We start from the raw sequence: 9,620 nt of genomic DNA on the forward strand, positions 1-9,620 counted from the left end.
TCGGGCTTGAGGCCGCCCGATCGGGCGCGCCTTTTTCTCGCACAGCTCCTCTCACAGCCGCGCCCGATCGAGCTAGCAGCTCACCCGATCGGGCGCGCCTTTGGCCACGCACCAGCACGCATCTTGCCCGATCGAGCTAAGCTGCCCGATCGGGCCCTTGCTTCACCTCGAGGCTCGGAGCTTCGATTGGGCTTATTTCTTTGGCCCAATCCGGATATCCACTTAGGGTCTTGATCACTCGGTCCATATACCTCGGTATCCCGATTACCGAGCCCTTAATCACCGGCTCTCACCGGTCTTGGGCTCCAAAAGTGGTCGTGTCCTTCTAGCTTCCGTAGTCGATCCAATAAGGCCCGGGAAAATGCTCCAAGAGTGCAATTTCCTGTAAAATACAGCTAAAACTACGAAAACACTAGAACACACAAATTAGTAATAAAAGTGGCCCGAAAGAGCCAAAAACACTACTAATAACGACCAAGGGACGGGGATAAAACACTATATAAAACGGACACATCAAACTCCCCCAAGCCAAACCTTTGCTTGTCCCTAAGCAAAGATCTCATCAATGAATCAATAAAAATGCTTCACCCCAAAAGTACAAATCAAGCACAAACGATCCAGGGTAAATCAAATAAACATGCTTCAAAGCCAACCAATCAAATCCATCCAATTACCTTTATTCCCTAACAATTGTCAAACAGAGTAAACCACAAGAGCATATAGAATTCAAGACTAGTGCTCACACACTCGACTCTCATTTATGTGGCGAGTAAAAGACGTACTCGATCGCTCTCCATCCAACCCCTTTATGTGAACAATGCCCTCCCAACTCACACTCTCGTGTGTATAAAACAATGAACGCTCAATCCTACTAGTCGACTCGGAATATGCCAAATCATAACATGCATTGATAAACAACACTTTCACATTTATACAATTCTATGCACAAAGGTCGGAAGGTCTTTAAAGCTTGTAATGTAAGGCTAGGGTAAAGGGTAGGAATCATTTGGGAAAAATGAGAGAAAAACTATGCTTAAGGGAGCAAATCCTAGTAAAACCAAAGTAAAAAATAAATAATGACTAATCATCTCCAACATACTCAACTCCAACAAAAATTCACCAAATACAACTCCAAACAATATAAATAATCCCAACTCTTTCAATTTCACTCATAAGATATAATAATGAAGAAGTGGAGTGAATAAACAAACTTTATTTTCCAAACTTGAATTTTTCATTGAGGCTCAATTTTTTTTTCTTTGATCAACCTCCAAATAGAACATTAGAACATTTTTTTCCTTTCGAAGTTCACTTATTTTTTTTTCTTTGAACTTCTATTTTTTCATAACATCATGCTTTATTTTTTCAAGAAAATATAACTCTCAAACTCATCAAAAATAAACATGATCAACAACAAAACAACTTCTCAAAAACCCACCCAAATTGTGCAAATAAATAGCACACTACAAACTCCCTCACCTCACTCACTAATAGCTCCCCCAAGCCAAGCTTCGGACTAGTAACCAATGGGGCAAAATAGGCTTGTAATGTGGCTAATAAACAACAAAAAGGTCAAGGCAACAACATGGGTAGCAAGAAGGGAACAAATGTATCTACAATATCTGAAGGCTACCTAAAAGAACAAATGCCTTCGTCCTCCACAATGTGCATAATAATGAATCATATAAATATTACTAATAGTTGCAAACCAATACTCAAATTCATTGACATACCAGGAACTATGGAACTATCACACATTCCTTACCAAATCAACTAGTCAAGCACTATATTCACAAGTAGTTGGACAAAATTGACGCATGTTAAGGGTTCAAGGCAATCAAACATCAAATCATGATCAACTAATCCACAATGCCTATCATCAAATACCAAGAATCAAAACAATTTTTTCTCAAGTAAGGGGCACAGGGAAGCATAATTTATAATTCATTGGAACGTATTTTTGGATTTTTTTATTTTTCAATTTTTTTGTATTTTTCATATATAAGAAAGCAATAAAAACTATACTAGGAAAGCAAATAAAAACTACACTAGAAAGCAAGTAAATAAAGAGAAAGGAAAGAGAGTTACCAAGCGAAAGATTACCCCCCCAAGCCAAATCAAGCAATGCCCTCATTGACTTGGGAGTGTAACCTACTCCTCATCCTCATCCATCCTCGAATAGCCGCCACCACCATGGCTAGAACCGGCCCCTCCATGGATCGAACCACCACCTCCATAACCCGAACCACCTGCAAAATAGTTAGGGTCTACATTCCCCCCAAGCCCACCAAAAGGAGCATCGGTCCCATATCCATGGACCGATGAATAGTCCACATAGGTACCGTAGGCACTTGGGTTCGTATATCCACCCTGCGGATATTGGAACCAATCGGGGACAAGTGATTCGGGGGGAATAGCCCCCCGACGCGCATAATCATCATACATGGGGTATAAACCCCGCCCTAAGTTCCTCTCCACAACCCCAACCCTAGCATCTAGGGCTCCTACCCTAGTGTCCAAATTCCTAACCATACCCTCCATCCTCCCTTTCCCACTCTCTATCCGATCCAATTGGCTTCTAAAAGCCGAAAAGTCATATGGGGCATTAGGGTTGATGTTGTAGTTGGTTGAGGAAGTGGGAATGGTATGTGTGTAGTGTTGGGGTGATGGTTGGTGGAAATGTTGTGGTGGTGAAGGAGGTGCTTGGTGGTGTGCTTGGGCCTCCCCTTAGTCTCCTAATTCAAAGGTATAAGAGGGAAGACCCTTCTCAAATTTGGTCAAGGCCAGGTTAGGCAAGGTGAAAGTGTTTTCTCTTCTACCCGACTCCCTATGAATCACCCACCAAGTCTCACCCCCTATCACATTTATCCAATTAAGGCCTCCTAAGTAGGGTGCGTCCATTAAGGTTGGTTCGGCTACCTTACCATCATCGCTAGGGGTCCAACTAAGGTATTTGACCGCAATGTGGGTTACTAACCCACCAAAGTAAATTGGAACCCTAGACCTACCCGATTCGGCCGCATTGGCCACCCTCTGAAAGTGTTGGGCCATCCTATAAACTATGTTAAGCTTGTCACTCTTAGGAATCATGCATGATCCTAATAGTTCTAGTTCATCCCTCCTCACATTTGCCGGTTCATGCCTCCCAAAGATGGTAAGGCCAACAAACCGTTGCCAAAGTTTTGGCACGGGATGTTGAATCCAAGTGCCCTTGGCATGTTTGAGGTTCAAGTTAGGATTCCCCGTTAGAGCATGGTAGACAAAAGTAATGTTGTCTTGGGGTGGTTCAATTGGTCTATCGGCTTTCAAATCAAACAATTTTCCAAAATCTTTCAAAGACAATCTAATATCATTATTAAACAATTGAAATTGAACATGAGAGATTAAAGCATTTGATTTTATGACATTAAAACTAGAAATGAATTCTAAAGTCAAATAATCATAAGTATCGTAGTGTAATGTGAACAAACCACTCATGCCAATTCCTTTGAACAATTTTTCAACGTGTTTATCAATTCCTAGTCTAGAAAGCGTAAGATGATGAATAAAACGGGTAGGAATTACCTGCTGTGAGATGAGGTTGAGCATCCTTTGCCTTTGCTCTTGGGTGGTGATGACCACCCTCTCCCACCCCGGAATTTGCAACTCCGGGTCAATGCTGGGTGCTTGTTGCCTCGATCCTTCACCCCTTACAGTTCTAGACCTCTTGAAAGCCATTTTATGTGAAAGTAGTAGGAATTGAAGCTTTCTCTCTCTTAGGGTTTGAGAAGAAATTGAGAGAAAGTGTTGAAAATTTAGTGTAGATTGTAGAGGAAAATGAGAGGAGTTGGAAAATGTAAGAATTTTTAAGTTTGGATGGAAGAATTGGAGGAGATCTTGGATTGAAGTGTGAGTTGAAGGTTTGAAAATGGAGGTTTTAGAGAGAGAAAGTGAGAAGAAGAAGATGAAATAAGGAGAAAGTGAGGAAAGAAAGAAGAGAAAAGAAAATAAAGGGGGGACGGGCTGTAGGCGCGCCCGATCGAGTGAAAGTTTGGAATTCCAGAACTCAAGTTGCGCGCCCGATCGGGCGAGCTCCGCCCGATCGGGCGCGAACGCGAACAAAATTTTCGCCCTTTGCTCGCCCGACATATCTTTTCCTTTCACTCGATTTTCCAAAAAAAGCGCCCGATCGGGCAAGCTTCGCCCGATCGGGCGAAATAAGCCACGAAATCAGCTCTGCTTGCGCGCCCGATCGGGCAGATTCGCCCGATCGGGCGAATTTTTCTCCGATTTTTGCCTCACTTGCGCGCCCGATCGGGCCCGTACCAAGCCCTGGAGTTTCTCCGATTTCTTTTCTTCTTCAAATTTTTCTAAGTCTTTACACCTGTCAAATTCATACCTGTACAACAACACTTAAAACTGGTAAAATATCACTCTCCTCACCTCTCTAAAATAAAAATAAAAATAAGTGAAAAGGAAAACTAATCTAGAAAGCACGAAATACGGGTTGCCTCCCGCAAAGCGCTGGTTTATCTAGGTCCCGCACGACCTTCTTACCAAGTACAATTCCTAGGACCCTTGGCCTAACGCTTGATCGGGTGGTTTCTCACCCGGTCTAGCGATGTTTAGGCTGCGATGCGGCTTCTTGACATAACCCGTGGGACGCCAAGTCGCCTTATTTGGTGGATCCTCCTTGACTTGGACTGGGGGATCTTCAATGCTACGCACTAAAAACCCTTCTTCGATCGAATGTTGCTTCAAATTGTCATTGCGTTCAACACTTGCAACTCGATCTGGCGGAACACTTACCGTAGGCTCGATTCGCACAACTTTCTCGATCGGTTCCACTTGTTCATCCTCGAAACCAAGACCAACATTGTAGAGTGCTCTTTCTATTGCATCGACTTCCTTCTGCCATTTGTCTACCTCATCTGAAAAGGATGCAACACAAGATACCGCCTCCAAGGGATCTTTTTCAAGAGCTTGGGGCTTGTTAGAATAATTTACAACCACATTAACACTAAAACATTTCTCCTCAGTCATGGAGCTTTTGGGGGCATTATTCAGATTAAAAACCACTTTATCGTCCCCTACTGATAGTGTTAGCTTACCACTTCTTACATCAATGACTGCTCCTGCAGTGTTAAGGAATGGTCTACCCAAAATAATCGGGGTTTGCATATCCTCAGCCATATCAAGAACAACAAAATCCACAGGTATATAAAATTTACCTACTCTAACGGGGACATCCTCTAAAACACCTAAGGGGTATTTGAAAGAACGGTCGACCATTTGTAGAGTTATATTGGTAGCTTTTAACTTACCCATATTCAACTTAGAACACACAAATAATGGCATGACGCTAACACTAGCACCCAAATCACATAATGTATTATCAATCAAGAGATTGCCAATATGACAAGGGATAGAAAAACTACCCGGATCTTTTAATTTAGGTGGAGACTTATTTTGAAGTACGGCACTACACTCTGCAGTGAAAGCTACTGTCTCTACCTCACTAATAGACCTTTTTCTTGTCAATATTTCTTTCATAAATTTTGCATACGAGGGGATTTGTGTTATCAATTCAGTAAAGGGAACTGTTACCTTCAGATCTTTAACCACCTCCAGGAACTTACCAAACTGCTTATCCAAGTTTGTCTTCAATTGACGATTGGGGAAAGGAAGTTTGATAATTGGCTTTTGAGCATTCTTCTCTTTTTCTGGAGTAGCCACCTTCTCCGGAGTTTTACCCTGCAATGTAGAATTAGATGTGTTAGTATTATCCTCTAGCCCTGCAGGGCTAGCAACTACATTGTTTGGTTTAATGGAATCAAGATTAGCATTATTTAATAAAATAGGTTCATCAACTCTGGGCATAGAGGGCCCTTCATAGTTTGAACCACTCCTTAGAGTAATTGCAAATGCTTGATCCGTAGGCCTAGTCGGCTGTGCCGGCAGGGCTCCCTGTTGGCGTGCTTGTAGAGTAGCGGAGAGTTACGCAATTTGATTATCTATAATTTTGTTATGCGCTAGAATTTGATCAATTGTCGCATCTCTGCTCTCCATGTGCTTTTGCATATTGACCAACATTGCTCTAATTTCCCCCAAAGAAGGGTCTGAAGATGAGGGGGGTTGTTGTGGTTGATTCTTCTGGCTAGCATTGGGATGATAGTACTTCTGTTGTTGTTGCTGTGGCACCTGTGGTTCTTGTGGTGGTGGATTTTGAACATTAGTGCTCCGGTAGGAAAGGTATGGATGATTTCGATACCCAGGATTGTAAGTGTTGGAGTATGGGTTATTCTGCCTATAAGCTTGGAAGGCATTAACTTGCTCCACGGAACTCCTGCAATCCTGCTCCCAATGACCCACAATACCACAATTTTCACAGAAGGCCTCATTAGAATTATTATTAATCGCAGAAACATTGGCTACATTAGCAGTGCTCAGATTATCTAATTTTTGGCAAATAGAGGTCAGTTGAGCTTGCAAAAAGGATACAGAGTCGACACTATGTTTCCCCTTATTAGCAAATCCTTTAAGATTCCCATATTGGGAATTGTGTATCGCCATGTCTTCAATAACCTGACATTAAGATTCATAAATCTCCCACTAGCTGCAGAGTCTAAAATTATTCTAGAAGAATTTTCAATGCCGTTATAAAAGGCTTGGATTAACTGCCAGTGCGCTAAATTATGGTGAGGGCATTCTCGTTGTAAGTCCTTGAACCTCTCCCAAGCCTCATATAAAGACTCATCGGCTTCTTGGGCAAAGTTCTGAATCGCACTCCGTAGTACTGCTGTTCTCTCTGCAGGATAATACTTGTTATAGAAATTCAAAACAAGAGTTTCCCAGTCAGTTATACCAAGTGTAGTTCTATTTAAGCCATTAAACCACAATTTAGCTTTTCTAGTTAAAGAGAAGGGAAAGAGAATCTCCCTGATTTGGTCTTGAGTGACCCCGGCTTGCCTGATGGTGTTACAATATTGACAATAGTCGGCAATGTGAAGATTCGGGTCTTCACCCTTTGCTCCACTGAATTGCTTCCTCTCTATCATCGTTATAAATTGAGGTTTAATTTCAAATTGAACCCCATCAAGAGCCGAAGTAGGGGTCAGATGTGGAAAATCCGTAAGCTTTGGTTGTGAATAATCACTAAGCTTCTTTGGAGCCGCCATCTCTGATTCTGCGTCTGATGATACCTCTAAATCGCTAGAATCAGTTGGAGGATCGCGGTGATTGTTGTTATTATCACCAGAATCCGCCAGGATTTGCTTGTAGAAGTTTTTCTGTCTATGGAAGGAACGTTCGATCTCAGGATCGAAAGGGATGTAACCTGATCTAGAACACCTGGGCATAAACAAAAACTAGAAGCAAATATGAGATTTGTCTCAGAGAACTAACGCTCTCTAAGACAAAAGAGAAATAATCTAAACTACAAAAACAATCAGAAATAAAAATAAAACCGTTTCCCCGGCAACAGCGCCAAATTTTGACAGGGTAAAGTCGTATCCCCTAATAAAAAATAATTCCTAAGTCCTCTAACTAAAGTAGATAGGGAAGTAGGGTCGATCTCCACAGGGAAACAAGTCTTTTTATTCCTAATTAATTATTATAATCCAAATTATTTAAGTAACCAATATTTATAATTAAGTATGAGACTAAACTACAAAGAATAAGAGTAGGGAGAAAACGATATATAAAGGGATCTAGGGCATAGGTTCACCAATAAATAATACTCCAGGGTAAAACATAGTAATCAATCATTGACATTGCATAAATAACGTGATTAACAGGCTCTCGCAATTTATTAATCAACATAGATCTAACAGGCTCTCGCAATTTACTAGATCTAAATCCTTATTGAAAATAGCCTTTAATATCAAATTAACATCTGCTCGATTCATCAATTTAATATTGCTATACTTTTACAAGCCGGAATTGTAAAACATTAAAACAATCCAATAAGAAATCATCATGCAATACCAACAATCAATAGTAGCCAATCATCAATGCATCAATTAACCAGATTGTAAAGGGCTCTCGCTACGTATTACAATCACACAATTAATTTACCGGTATTAAATCTCATCTCTCGAATCTTGACTTAACCATTTATAAATTAACTTGCCTATTAAAACTAGACCTAAACATTAATTCTCATCTCTCGATTCTTGAATCAATATTGTCAAACTCATGCATAAAAGATAGGCCTAATCTACTCACAGAGCATTAAATCAATCAATAGGAAATTAATCTAGCATTAATAATCAACAACAATAATTTACCCCTTCATATTATTTATTAGATCCCCATAAACCCTAGAAATTAAACTACTCACACATATTAAAAACTAAACCAATCAAAGTAATAAAATAAATCATGGTGAAAGAGATAAAATAACTAAGATTAAGGGAAGAGAAATCGTTACCAAAATAAATCTGGAATTAATGAAAGAATTAAGAACAAAGGTTTAGAGAGAGATAACTAAGTAGAGAGAGAAAGTCTAAGAAAGAGGGTGATAATAATAATCGTCCTAAAAACGTACTTAAAAACAAAACTAAAACAAACTCCTAATTAGAAACTTATTGCTCGACAAAAGAGCCCTTCCAGAAACACGCGCCCGATCGGGCTAGAGGCCCCCCGATCGGGCGCGCCTTTTTCTCGCACAGCTCCTCTCACAGCCGCGCCCAATCGAGCTAGCAGCTCACCCGATCGGGCGCGCCTTTGGCCACGCACCAGCACGCATCTTGCCCGATCGAGCTAAGCTGCCCGATCGGGCCCTTGCTTCACCTCGAGGCTCGGAGCTTCGATTGGGCTTATTTCTTCGGCCCAATCCGGATATCCACTTAGGGTCTTGATCTTTCGGTCCATATACCTCGGTATCCCGATTACCGAGCCCTTAATCACCGGCTCTCACCGGTCTTGGGCTCCAAAAGTGGTCGTGTCCTTCTAGCTTCCGTAGTCGATCCAATAAGGCCCGGGAAAATGCTCCAAGAGTGCAATTTCCTGTAAAATACAGCTAAAACTACGAAAACACTAGAACACACAAATTAGTAATAAAAGTGGCCTGAAAGAGCCAAAAACACTACTAATAACGACCAAGGGACGGGGATAAAACACTATATAAAACGGACACATCAAACTGCAAAACGACAAAAATCCTAAATATCGAAACACTGAAAATTAACAAAATTGAAAAAAAAAAGAGTAAACAATCAACTTCAAAGTCGAGAATTAGAGAACGCAGAGAGAGAAATTCAACTAGTGAACTGAGAAAATGAAAATCACCAAAAGAGGAGAGAGAAAAAACAAAAGAAGATGAGAAGTAGAGGAGAGAGAAAAAGATGATCGAAGAAGAAATAGAAGCTCTTGAATAAGATGAGAGAGAAAATAAGAAATTTAGTTTTTGGGCCACCAACTCTTTATTCGATTTTCACTAAAATAGTGAAAATCGGGTTTAATTAAAAGTTTGTGTATAATATAAAGTCATCATTCTTAATATAAAATCCCTTTCATATTCCTTATCTATTACGGAGTAATTATCAAACATATCATTAATCAATCAACACTCCCTTCTTCCCTATCTCTTCTTTAACATATTTTATGTTTCTTAATACTTCACTTACACCTTCAATATT

At 40.6% G+C, this 9,620-nt stretch overlaps 1 non-coding gene across 1 annotated transcript; it reads left to right on the plus strand.

The window, feature by feature from the left end:
- Positions 1-6,669: 6,669 nt before the first annotated feature.
- On the plus strand, positions 6,670-6,776 carry LOC145629644 (small nucleolar RNA R71). Its single transcript, XR_014111805.1, has one exon. It is a non-coding gene; the product is annotated as a small nucleolar RNA R71 (small nucleolar RNA).
- The last annotated feature ends 2,844 nt before the right edge of the window (positions 6,777-9,620 follow it).

This window comes from Chenopodium album, chromosome 4 (genome assembly GCF_948465745.1).
Source record: "Chenopodium album chromosome 4, dcCheAlbu1.1, whole genome shotgun sequence".
Taxonomy (NCBI): Eukaryota; Viridiplantae; Streptophyta; class Magnoliopsida; order Caryophyllales; family Amaranthaceae; genus Chenopodium; species Chenopodium album.